Genomic DNA, 12,647 nt, shown 5'->3' with positions numbered 1-12,647 from the left:
GGGGCTGCCCAAAATAGGCAGCAAGGGCAGCCCCTTGGGCTGCCCGAACAGCCCCTTCATTTTAATAAAAAAATATTTTTTTGTATGTTGGCCGGAATCCGGCGACAGAACTCCGTCGACGACGAGGACGACTATGGTTTCCAAAAGTGTTTTGGAATATCAAAGTGTCATAGGTCTTGAAGTTGTTGTCCTATTAGATGGCTAACACAATTTGTGAATTTAAATAGGCCAAAATATTTTTGGTGAAAAATGTCTTTTTGGGCCCTTAAGTTTAAATTTACAAAAGTTGTACATATTTTTCCATAAAATAAATAATTAAAGTTGAACTTTAAATATTTATAGTAAAATGTGATTTACAAGAAATTAGGTTATAAATAAATTAATTAGAAAGTAGACAAAGGAGTTTGTATACTTTGTTGATTTAGTTTATAATCGTGGCGGTTAGTAATTGAATCAAGATATATAATATTGGATCAATTGATTATTGTGATAATTAATTGATGGTGTATGATATATGATATTATGCATGAATGATGATCAAAAGCCGAAGCCCAATTTGCTAGGTGTATGCTAGGATATTTTGTGTTGAATGATTTTAATAATTATCAATTTATAAGTGGGATTGGTTTATAGCCCGTTCCCACCCCATGAGATGTATCCCTATTTGCCATGGTTATTTATTTTTAAATATTAGTATAGTGCAAGATCAAGATTGGAAGATGGTGGCCTTGATGATTATGAAGATCGAAGACATGTAAATATTGGAAGTTTATGTAAAAGTTGCATTTGCATCCCATGCAGTTCCCTAGGATTGGACCTAGGCCCGTGTTTAACTCATACGGGCCATTAGTTTTGGGGCGATTGATCATCCTTGTTTTGTTTACTGTTTATAATATATGCATGATATGTTATAAGCAATGAGAATGTGCGTTATTATGATAAAAACAAAGTTGCATGAATCCAGCAAACATAAGATCAAACATGGCGAGCTTTTAAATAAAATTAATGGTGAGACCTTTCAAAATTAAAAGACCCACATTTTGAATAAGATTCAAAATTATTATCAACCCCGAAAAGGAGAATTATAAAGATGTTTACAATTTCCATGTCTTCCATTGACAATGGGTGCATGATGAACGCTACCCGTGCTCGGGGCTCGGCTCATATTATTGGCGGGGCCCTGGACATCGGAAAGCTGTGACATCCATTGACATGGTGATGTGAACTACTTGGAACTCCCATGATTTCGGCTCATATTATTGAGGAAACTGATGGAAACCGTCCATTAAGGTTCAACATCGATGGGTAAGGCTTGACACGTAAAGATGAACGACATCATATTATTGGTTCCTAATCAAACGTGAGACAAAAGTTTACGTAAAGGGTTGTATAGAGATGCAATTGCAATTACCTTTTAGGAATTATGATTGGCTGATATTATTCGGGATCATAATTTGATAATTGGACCTTACGTACCTACTGAGGAAATGAGTTTCCCGTTTTCACTAGTGGGTAGTGAAAATGTCAAAACAGTGAGTGCCAAAATTTATGAAGTAAAAGTCCATACTTTATATCTTACTAAATATTTTAAAATGGTCATTAACATTTATCTGTTTTACTTTTTAGTACATTTTTGACAATGTTTTCGATTCGCAATCCGCTATCTGCAATACTCGACAAACACGTATTAACCGGACCTAATTACCTCAATTGGCTAGGAAATCTTAAAATCTTCTTGAATTCGGAAAGGATAGCGTATACACTTACTGAGTCCCCCCTGTTGAGGCTCCGACTAGCTGCACTCATGAGGAATTGCAGGCTTAAAAAGGATTGGTGTTACCATGAATTGCGAGCTAAGTGTTATATGAAGGCTTCTATGAATGATGAGCCGCAGAGGCATTTTGAAGATGCAATGAGTGCTGCTGACATTCATTTGCATCTCAAGGATCTCTTTGGTGAGCAAACACGGCCTCTTAGGCATTCTACCGTCAAGGAGCTGGTCATTTTACGCATGCAAGATGGGGCCTCGGTTCATGAGCATGGCCTAAAGTTGATTGGGCTCGTGGATAAGCTCGTTGGCATGGATTTTACGTTGCCTTTGGAGTTGACCACTGACGTGTTGATCTTGTCGCTGCCTAGCTCATTTGATCCTTTTGTGGTGAATTTCAACATGAACAAGCTGGAGCTTACCCTTGAGGAGTTGGTGAACATGCTTGTTACCTTTGAGTCCACCATCAAGAAAGAGAAGCCGGCTCTTTATGTGGGTTCTTCATCTGGTACGAAGAATGGTCCACCTAGGAAGGGAAAGAAGCGTTCTTTCCAATGTCCCAAGAAGAACGTGCCCTTGAAGAGGCAATCTCCGAGTCCCGCTGTGGCAGCCATACCAGTGAAGGCTGACAAGACTGATGATATCTGTCATCACTGCAAGAAGTCTGGACATTGGAGACGTAATTGCAGAGAATATCTTGCCCAGAAAGATTCTGGAAACAGTATGTTCTATATTAAAGTAAACATTTTAATTTACTCTACTTCTTGGGTATTGGATACTGGATGTAGCTCATATCTCTGTAATGATTTGCAGGTGATGGGAAGAAGTAGGAGACTAGGGGAAGGTGAGACCTTCTTGAGGATGGGCAATGGGGCAAGAGTTGCTGCCAAGGCTATTGGAGATGTTTACTTGCTTTTGAACAGTGATTTTAAGTTAATTTTAAGAGATGTTTTGTTTGTACCAGATTTGGTTAAAAACATTGTTTCCATTTCTATGCTTGATAAAGATAGATATTCTTGTTTATTTACCATAAGTGTTTGCAACATTTATAAGAATGAATGTTTAATTGGTACTGGAGAACTTGAATACGATCTCTATAACTCAAAATTGAAAGATATTTCCCTAAACAATGTCCAAACAATAACAAAACATACAAACGAAAACAAGATTCTCTAAATTCGGCACAATTATGGCATGCTCGATCAGGAAATATTTCCTTAAGAAGGATGAACAAGCTAGTGGGAGTAGGCATGTTTGATATGTCTGATATTAATTCTCTCACGACTTGTGAATCTTGTGTGAAAGGAAAGATGACCAAAATTACCTTTAAGGGCCATGTGGAGCGAGCAAAAGGGTTATTGGATTTGATCAATACTGATGTGTGCGGTCCGCTTAGCATCACCATTACGAATGGACATGCCTACTTCATTACCTTTACCGATGAATTTTCGAGGTATGGGTATGTGTATTTAATGAAATACAAATCTGAAGCCTTTGAAAAGTTCAAAGAATTCAGAGATGAAGTAGAGAAACAGTTTTGACGAAGTATCAAGACACTTCGATCAAATCGAGGTGGTGAGTATTTGAGTGTCGAGTTCCAAGAGTAAATTAGGGAAAATGGGATTATCCTGCAGTGGACTCCGCCTGCTACACCACAGTTTAATTGTGTTTCAAAGCGTCGTAACCGGACTTTGATGGACATGGTTCGGTCTATGATGGGGTTCACGGAGTTGCCGCCGTCCTTCTGGGGATATGCGCTTGAGACAGCGACACTGTTGTTGAACAATGTCCATTCAAAGGCAGTTGATAAGATACCATATGAGATATGGATGGGTAAGCCTCCCAAATATTCTTATCTTAGAATATGGGGATGCCCTGCTTATGTGAAGCAGGTAGTGGGAGATAAACTGGATAGTCGATCCATTTTATGTTACTTTGTGGGATATCCAAGGAATTCAGTAGAATATTATTTCTATCTTCCCCAAGAAACAAAGGTGTTTGTTTCTAGGAATGCAACCTTTTTGGAAAAGAAATTTCTATTGGATGTGATGAGCCTAACCATGGATGTGATCCAAGGACCTTCAAGGAAGAGTTATTTGATGCCGATTCATCCAAATAGCTTGAAGCTATTGAATCTGAGATAGATTCCATGCATTCGAACCAAGTGTGGAATCTCGTGGATCCACCTGAGGGAACTGATATGAATCTTCGTACGAACGAATAGCAAACACGATTAAAATCAAATCGCGCCCTCAATTCAATAACGAACAGAGAATCGTTGTTGTCCCGATCTTTTGAATCAAGTGTGTGTGTTGTGATTTTCACCTCTAAACTATGAAGAGTCTAGAAACAAATAATCACGGAATAAACAATCGAAAACTCAACGAACCTTCAAAGAACAAGTCTAAGACAATCCGCACAAGCACGATCGACAAACGCCACAAGACGAATCTTGATAAGTTTGATTTTTGAATAACAAAGCGAGGCTTTGAATGTTTGAGAGAAAAACTCTAAACTTTGATAAAAATATCAATAATGATATGAAAAGTGTGTAAAATTTCGTCCATCATATGTTTACATATCAAAAAGATATCAAATCTAGTTACCAAAATAATTAAAACTCTAAATAAGGAAAGTAGTATTTTTCTCGGCTGCAGCGCGTTGGGGCGGTGAAGTTTGGTCGCCCTAGCGCGAGATGTTCTGGACAGGCACGCTGGGGCGGTGAAGTTTGGCCGTCCTACCGCGAGATTCTCTGGAATTCACCTTCTGGACAGTGTCTTTGGCGCTGGGGTGGTAACGTTTGGCCGCCCTAGTGCGGAAGCTTTTGGTCCAAAGTCACGTTCTTTATACTTTAGCACTTGAACCTCCTTCCTTTGACTTCCAAACTTGCTCCCGTGAATCAAGAATCCCTCGGGACTTGGCTCCTTGCTTGGAAGCTCTACTTGATTGCTCATGAACCCATTCAATGTTTTTTTGAATATCTTCAGTCGTCCTCTCGTTATCGGTCCCTTCGGCAACTCTAATGGATCCCATGCGTTCCTTGGGGCTTGACCTTCCGTGTTCGTATCATCCTCCCCTTCTTGAAAAGAATTTGTCCTCAAATCTAGTTCGTCACCTACATCAAACAACGACAAGTCACTAACATTAAAGGTAGAACTCACGTTATACTCACCTGGTAGGTCGAGTTTGTAGGCGTTGTCACTGATCCTCTCAAGGACTTGAAATGGTCCATCACCCCTAGGTAATAGCTTTGAACGTCGCTTTTCGGGGAACCTTTCCGTCCTCAAGTGTAGCCAAACCCAATCTCCCTTCTCAAAGACCACCTTCTTCTTCCCCTTGTTGGCTTGCTTAGCATATTGCTCATTCTTCTTCTCAATGTTCGTCTTGACCTTCTCATGCAAGCTCCTAACAAATTCAGCCTTCTTTTTCCCATCCATGTTTAACCTTTCACTCACAGGTAAAGACATCAAATGCAACGGAGTCAAAGGATTAAAACCATAAACAATCTCAAATGGCGAAAAATTTGTAGTAGAATGCACACTGCGATTCTAAGCAAACTCAACAAATGGCAAACAATTCTCCCAATTCTTTAAGTTCTTTTTAAGAATAGCACGCAAAAGTGTTCCTAAAGTTCTATTGACAACTTCAGTTTGTCCATCCGTTTGAGGATGACAAGTAGTAGAAAACAACAATTTTGTGCCAAGTTTAGCCCATAAAGTCTTCAAAAAGTAACTCAAGAATTTAACATCGCGATCAGAAACAGTAGTCCTAGGCATGCCATGCAACCTAACGACTTCTCTAAAGAACAAATCCGCAATGTTTCAAGCATCATCGGTTTTATGACAAGCTATAAAATTTGCCATCTTAGAGAATCTATCCACAACAACAAAAATAGAATCCCTCCCCTTCTTAGTTCTAGGCAACCCCAAAATAAAGTCCATAGAAATGTCAATCCAAGGCTCACTAGGAACAGGAAGTGGTGTATACAATTCATGTGGTTGTGTTTTAGACTTAGCTTGCCTAAAAGTTATGCACTTTTCACAAACACGCTCAACATCACGCTTCATATGTGGCCAATAAAAATGTTCATGCAAAGCATTCAAAGTTTTTGCCACACCAAATTGTCCCATCAATCCACCCCCATGCGCTTCCCGAACAAGTAATTCACGAATTGAAGATTTAGGAATGCACAACCTATCTACTCTAAATAAGAAACCATGATGCAAATAAAATTTTTCATGTGGACCATGCATACATGTTTCAAATACACTCTTAAAATCCTCATCTAGCACATACAATTCCTTCTCATGCTCAAACCCCAAAATTTTTGACTCCAAGGTAGAGATTAGTACGTACCTCCGTGATAGTGCGTCGGCTATTACGTTTTCCTTACCTTGCTTGTATTTGATGATGTAGGGGAATGTTTCAATGAATGCTACCCACTTGGCATGTCGTTTGTTCAACTTCTGTTGACCCTTAAGGTGCTTTAGAGACTCATGATCCGTATGGATCACAAACTCCTTAGGCCTCAAGTAGTGTTGCCACGTCTCTAGGGTCCTCACAAGTGCGTAGAACTCCTTATCATACGTGGGATAGTTCAGCGCTGCTCCGTTGAGCTTCTCACTAAAGTATGCCACCGGCCGCCCTCCTTGCATCAACACCCCACCAATACCTACACCTGAAGCATCACATTCAATTTCAAACGTATTAGTAAAGTCAGGTAACACAAGTAGAGGAGCATTAATTAATTTTTGCTTGATAATATTAAAGTACTTCTCTTGCTCCTCGCTCCAATGGAATGGAACGTTCTTCTTAATCACCGCTGTCATTGGTGTTGCCAATGTGCTAAAATCCTTTACAATCCTCCTATAGAAGCTTGCAAGACCATTAAAACTCCGAACTTGACCAATAGTAGTATGCGTTGGCCAATCTCGAATAGCACTTACCTTGTCTTCATCCACATGTATTCCCTGTGAACTTACCACAAAGCCAAGAAAGACAAGTTTGCTTGTACAAAAATCACACTTCTTAAAGTTAGCATACAAATTTTCAGCCCTTAGTGTGATTAACACAAGTCTTAAGTGATTAACATGCTCATCCAAATTTTGGCTATACACTAGGATATCATCAAAGTAAACCACCACAAATTTTCCTATGTATGCATGCAAGACATGATTCATTAACCTCATAAAGGTGCTAGGAGCCTTAGTTAATCCAAATGGCATGACCATCCACTCATACAACCCGTACTTGGTTTTAAAAGCCATTTTCCACTCATCACCTTCCCTCATCCTAATTTGGTGATAACCACTTTTCAAGTCAATTTTGCTAGAAATACAAGCACCATACAACTCATATAACATATCATCTAGTCTAGGTATGGGATGCCTATACTTAATGGTTATGTTATTGATTGCCTACAATCTACACACATACGCCATGAGCCATCTTTCTTAGGAACTAATAGAACAGGTACAGCACAAGGAGACATGGACTCACGCACAAAACCCCTATCTAACAACTCACTTACCTGCAGTTGAAGCTTCTTAGTCTCTTCCGTATTGCTCATATAGGCGGGACGATTAGGCAATGCACTCCCAGGCACGAAATCGATTTGGTGCTCGATTCCCCTCAATGGTGGCAATCCTTGAGGCAACTCCTCCAAAAATACATCCTCAAATTCCTGCAAAAGTGAAACAACAATGCTCGGAAGGGACCCGGCTATATCACTTGTGTTAAGGAGGATCTCCTTGTAAAGAATCAACACAAGCGGTTCATGTGTGTGCAAAATTTGTTTCAACTCACACTTTTGGGCCATATATGATTTCTTTTTGGCCTCTTTCCTCTCATTTTCTTTCCTCTCAATTTTTTTTCTCTCATTTTTATTTTGTATGGTTATCTCACTCTTTTGATCACTCTTTTTTTCAGCCATTTCATTTTTACTTTCAAAGGCCATCTCACTCTTTAATTCACTCTTTTTTTCGGACTCCTCTCTCTTCTTTTTTTTCAATTGGTCCTCCAACACTTGCTTTGGGGACAATAGAAGTAGAACAATGGAATCTTTCTTCATCATAAATGAATACCTATTCTTGTACCCATCATGTGTCACCCGCCTATCATATTGCCAAGGTCTACCCAACAAGATATGACATGCATGCTTGGGTACCACATCACACAAGACCTCATCCACATACTTCCCAATAGAAAAAGACACCAAAACTTTCTTGTTCACCTTCACCTTCGCACAATCGTTCAACCATTGAAGCCTATATGGTTGGGGATGCTTTAATGTAGGTAAACCCAATTTTTCCACCATCTCACTACTAGCCACATTGGTACAACTCCCCCCATCTATAATTAAATTGCAAACCTTTTGATTTACAAAACACCTAGTATGGAACAAGTTTTCCCTTTGGTTAGTCTCCTCTTCCTTGACTTGGGCACTCATGATACGCCTAGTCACTAGTGCTTCACCTACCACCGACTCATATCCCTTATCAGGATCCTCTAACGCAGGCATCTCATCATCATCATCACCTTCACTATGAGACTCATACTCACCATAGTCATTTAAGATCATTATCCTCTTATTAGGACACTCACTAGATATATGACCCAACCCTTGACACCTAAAACATTTAACATCTCTAAATCGATTAAGAGAAGTTTCAGATTTACCTTGCACTCCTTGCTTAGGCGCCTCTTGTTTGGTCTCAATTTTGGGCTTGGCCACCACCTTATTCTCCTCACGTTTCACCACATTTGACCGCCAAGAAGATGATGAACCCCCAGTTGATTTGTGCGGCCAACTCCGCTCCTTTTGAGTTGTTGCTCCACTTTTATGGCCATTTGCACCATCTCGTCTAGATCCAAGTAGTGCCGAAGCTCCACTTGATCTTGAATTTCCCTGTTCAAACCACAAAGAAAACGAGCCATGGTCGCCTCACTATCTTCCTCAACATTGGCCCTAATCAAGACTACTTCCATCTCCTTAACACTCTTCACCCCTTGCCTTAAAGTTTGTAGCCTCTTGAACATCTCCCTATAATAGTGATTAGGCACAAACCTTTTTCTCATCACTCTCTTCATCTCATCCCAAGTTTCTATGGGCCTCTCATTGTACCTCCTTCTAGTGGTCACTAATTGATCCCACCAAATGAGAGCATAGTCTAAGAATTCCACCACCGCCAACCTCACCTTCTTTTGTTCGGAGTAGTGGTGACACTCAAATACAAACTCTACCCTCTTTTCCCACTCTAAGTACGCCTCCGGGTCAGATTTCACATTGAATGAAGGAATTTTCATCTTAATACTACCCATATTACCATCTTCCCTATTCCCATCATATCTACTCCGTACGGCTTCTCTTCTTCCTCTCCCAATTCCTCTAACTCTTCCATTCCTACCCCAATTTTCATTTTGGCTCTCCTCATCTCCACCCAAATCATACTCATCATCTCTACCCAAATCCTTAGGCTTAGATTTACTCCCACTAGCACTAACCTCAAGCTTATCTAACCTCTCATGCAAGGGCTTTAATTCATTCCTCATCATCCTACTAAAATGCCCAAATAAGGCCTCCATTTGGAACTTAGACACCCCTTGGTTTGAATCATCTCCTACCTCCCTCTCCATTTAATTTTTAGAATTGTACCTGCAAGAAAACGTTAGTAGAAAACAAATAGTCTTCACCCAAATTCTCACGGTCACTCCAAAGAAAATTCGCTCGTCTCTCCTCTCTTATTTTTTGCTCACAACAAATACTCACTAGTCACTCCAAAGAAAATTCACTCGCACTCAAGTAATTTCACTCAAATGTGATAGTATTCTCGAAAGTGTGCTCAAGCTTTGTATTTGTATATCAAATAATCAAGTTCAACTAGTGAACAATTGTGATCGACTCACTTAGACTGCGTAGACAAGCAATTTGAAGATAAATAAATTTTTTTTTAGACTGTGAGAGGCAATTGAATATGACTCTCTTAAGGAAATAGAACAAGATATAAAAAAAAATAATGGTGAATTTTGGCTGAGTACTTGCTCGAAAATCACCAAAAAAAATTAAAAATCAACTTTTCTTCGAGAATCACAGATTCACGAAGAGACGAAGAACGATAAACGAAAACAGATCTGGAAACGAACGAAGAAATAAACAGATCTGAAAATTGAATAACAAGATACTTACTTGAATTCAATGAACCTAAGCTCTGATACCAAATGATATGAATCTTCATAAGAATGAATAGCAAACACGATTAAAATCAAATCGCGCCCTCAATTCAATAACGAACAAAGAATCGTTGTTGTCCCGATCTTTTGAATCAAGTGTGTGTGTTGTGATTTTCACCTCTAAACTATGAAAAGTCTAGCAACAAATAATCACGGAATAAACAATCGAGAAACTCAACGAACCTTCAAAGAACAAGTCTAAGAAAATCCGCACAAGCACGATCGACAAACACAACAAGACGAATCTTGATAAGTTTGATTTTTGAATAACAAAGCGAAGCTTTGAATGTTTGAGAGAAAAACTCTGAACTTTGATAATAATATCAATAATGATCTGAAAAGTGTGTAAAATTTCGTCCATCATATGTTTACATATCAAAAAGATATCAAATCTAGTTACCAAGATAATTAAAACTCTAAATAAGGAAAGAAGTATTTTTCTCGGCTGCGGCGTGCTGGGGCGGTGAAGTTTGGTCGCCCGAGCGCGAGATGTTCTGGACAGGTGCGCTGGGGGGGTGAAGTTTGGCCGCCCTAGCCCGAGATTCTATGGAATTCACCTTCTGGACAGTGTCTGTGGCGCTGGGGCGGTAATGTTTTGCCGCCCTAGCGCGGAAGCTTCTGGTCCAAAGTCACGCTCTTCATACTTTAGCACTTAGACCTCCTTCTTTTGACTTCCAAACTTGCTCCCGTGAATCACGAACCCCTCGGGACTTGGCTCCTTGCTTGGAAGCTCTACTTGATTGCTCATGAGCACATTCAATGTTTCTTTGAATCTCTTCATTCGTCCTCTAGTAATCGGTCCCTCCGGCGACACTAAAGGGTCCCATGCGTTTCTTGGGGCTTGACCTTCCGTGTTCGCATCAGGAACTGTTCCCATAGCGTGTAAATGAAATTACAAGAGGAAAATTGGGACGGATGGGAATGTATTGATCTTCAAGGCACGATTGGTGGCAAAAGGATATACTCAAAGACAAGGAGTTGACTTTGAGGAAACATTTTCCCTAGTTGCAATGTTCAAGTCTATAACGATATTACTGGCCATAGCTGCATGGTATGGCTACGAGATATGACAGATGGATGTCAAGATAGCCTTTCTTAATGAGGATTTGAAAGAAGAGATTTACATGTCTCAACCTGAAGGGTTTACATTTGTCGAAAGTGAGCATATGGTATGCAGACTTCAAAGATCTATTTATGGTCTAAAGCAGGCATCTAGGAGTTGGAACCTCATATTCGATAGTACAATCAAAGAGTTTGGTTTTACTAAGAATCCTGAGAAACCTTGTGTGTATAAGAAGGTCAGTGGGAGTGCTGTGACATTCCTGGTGCTTTATGTTGATGACATTCTACATATTAGGAATGATGTGGGGATGTTGCAATCAACTAAAATATGGTTAGCGAGTAAGTTCTCGATGCAGTACTTGGGTGAAGCATCTTTTGTATTGGGAATACAGATCAAGAAGATTGCTTGGTCTCACCTAGTCCACATACATTGATACCATCGTGAAGCGGTTCTTGATGGATGAGTCCAAGAGAGGACATCTACCAATGTGTCATGGCGTGTCCCTATCCAAGTCTATGTTTCCCAAGACTAATGCAGATATAGCGGCGATGACAAGCATTCTTTATGCATCTGTGATTGGTAGCATCATGTATGAGATGATATCTACACCTCCTGACGTGGCTTTTGCACTAAGTGTAGTGAGTAGATATCAATCGAACCTGGTCTTCCACACTGGAAAGCTATGAAAGACATCCTCATGTTTTTGAGAAGGACCACTAAGTTGTTCTTGGTCTTTGGGGGTGGAGAACTGAAATTGAAAGGATATACCGACTCTAGCTTCCAAAGCAATATCAATGACCCGAAGTCAACCTGTGGGTTTGTATTCATGCTCAATGGTTCTGCTGTCTGTTGGAAGAGTTCCAAGCAAGACAGTACTGCGGATTCCACGACTGAGGCCGAATACATTGTTGCATCAGATGCATCAAAGGAGGCTGTTTGGTTAAGGAATTTCGTCCAAGAGTTGAGAGTCATTCCTAAAGGAGTTGCCCATGTCCCGGTGTTTTGTGACAACACGGGAGCTATAGCTCAAGCAAAGGAGCCGAGGTCTCATCAGAAATCCAAATATGTATTGAGAAAGTACCACATCTTCCGAGAAATTGTGGAAAGAGGAGAAGTGTCGATTGACAAAGTCAGCTCCGCAGATAATGTTGCTGATCTGCTAACTAAGCCTTTACCTTGACCATTATTTGAGAAGCATTGCGAATCGACGGGTTTGAAGCATATTGGTAGTTGGCTCTAGCGCATGTGGGGGATTGTTAGAGTAGGTGCCTGTCGAGCCAAGTGTTAGCCGAGGGTTCATGTTGAAACTCTATATATAAACAATCTTTATTTTAATAATATTTGAAATTATTGTTTTTGCACATCTTTATCTGTATACCCATGCTAGTTGCATAGATAAAGTCCTTTAATATACAAATAGTAGAAAGAATATGAGATGCTCATATGATGAGTATCATGAAACACATATTTGCAATATTGTATATTCTAAACAGTTGCTAGTCGATTCAGCCGCCGCTAAGAAAGATATAAACCGCTCGAGTTCGAGACTAGTATCTGCGATGTGAGTACCATGTTTCAATGGTATGG

Source organism: Primulina tabacum, chromosome 4 (genome assembly GCF_025594145.1).
Source record: "Primulina tabacum isolate GXHZ01 chromosome 4, ASM2559414v2, whole genome shotgun sequence".
Lineage (NCBI taxonomy): Eukaryota > Viridiplantae > Streptophyta > Magnoliopsida > Lamiales > Gesneriaceae > Primulina > Primulina tabacum.
The sequence above is the reverse complement of the archived record's forward strand: the minus strand, read 5'-3'. Positions refer to the sequence as shown.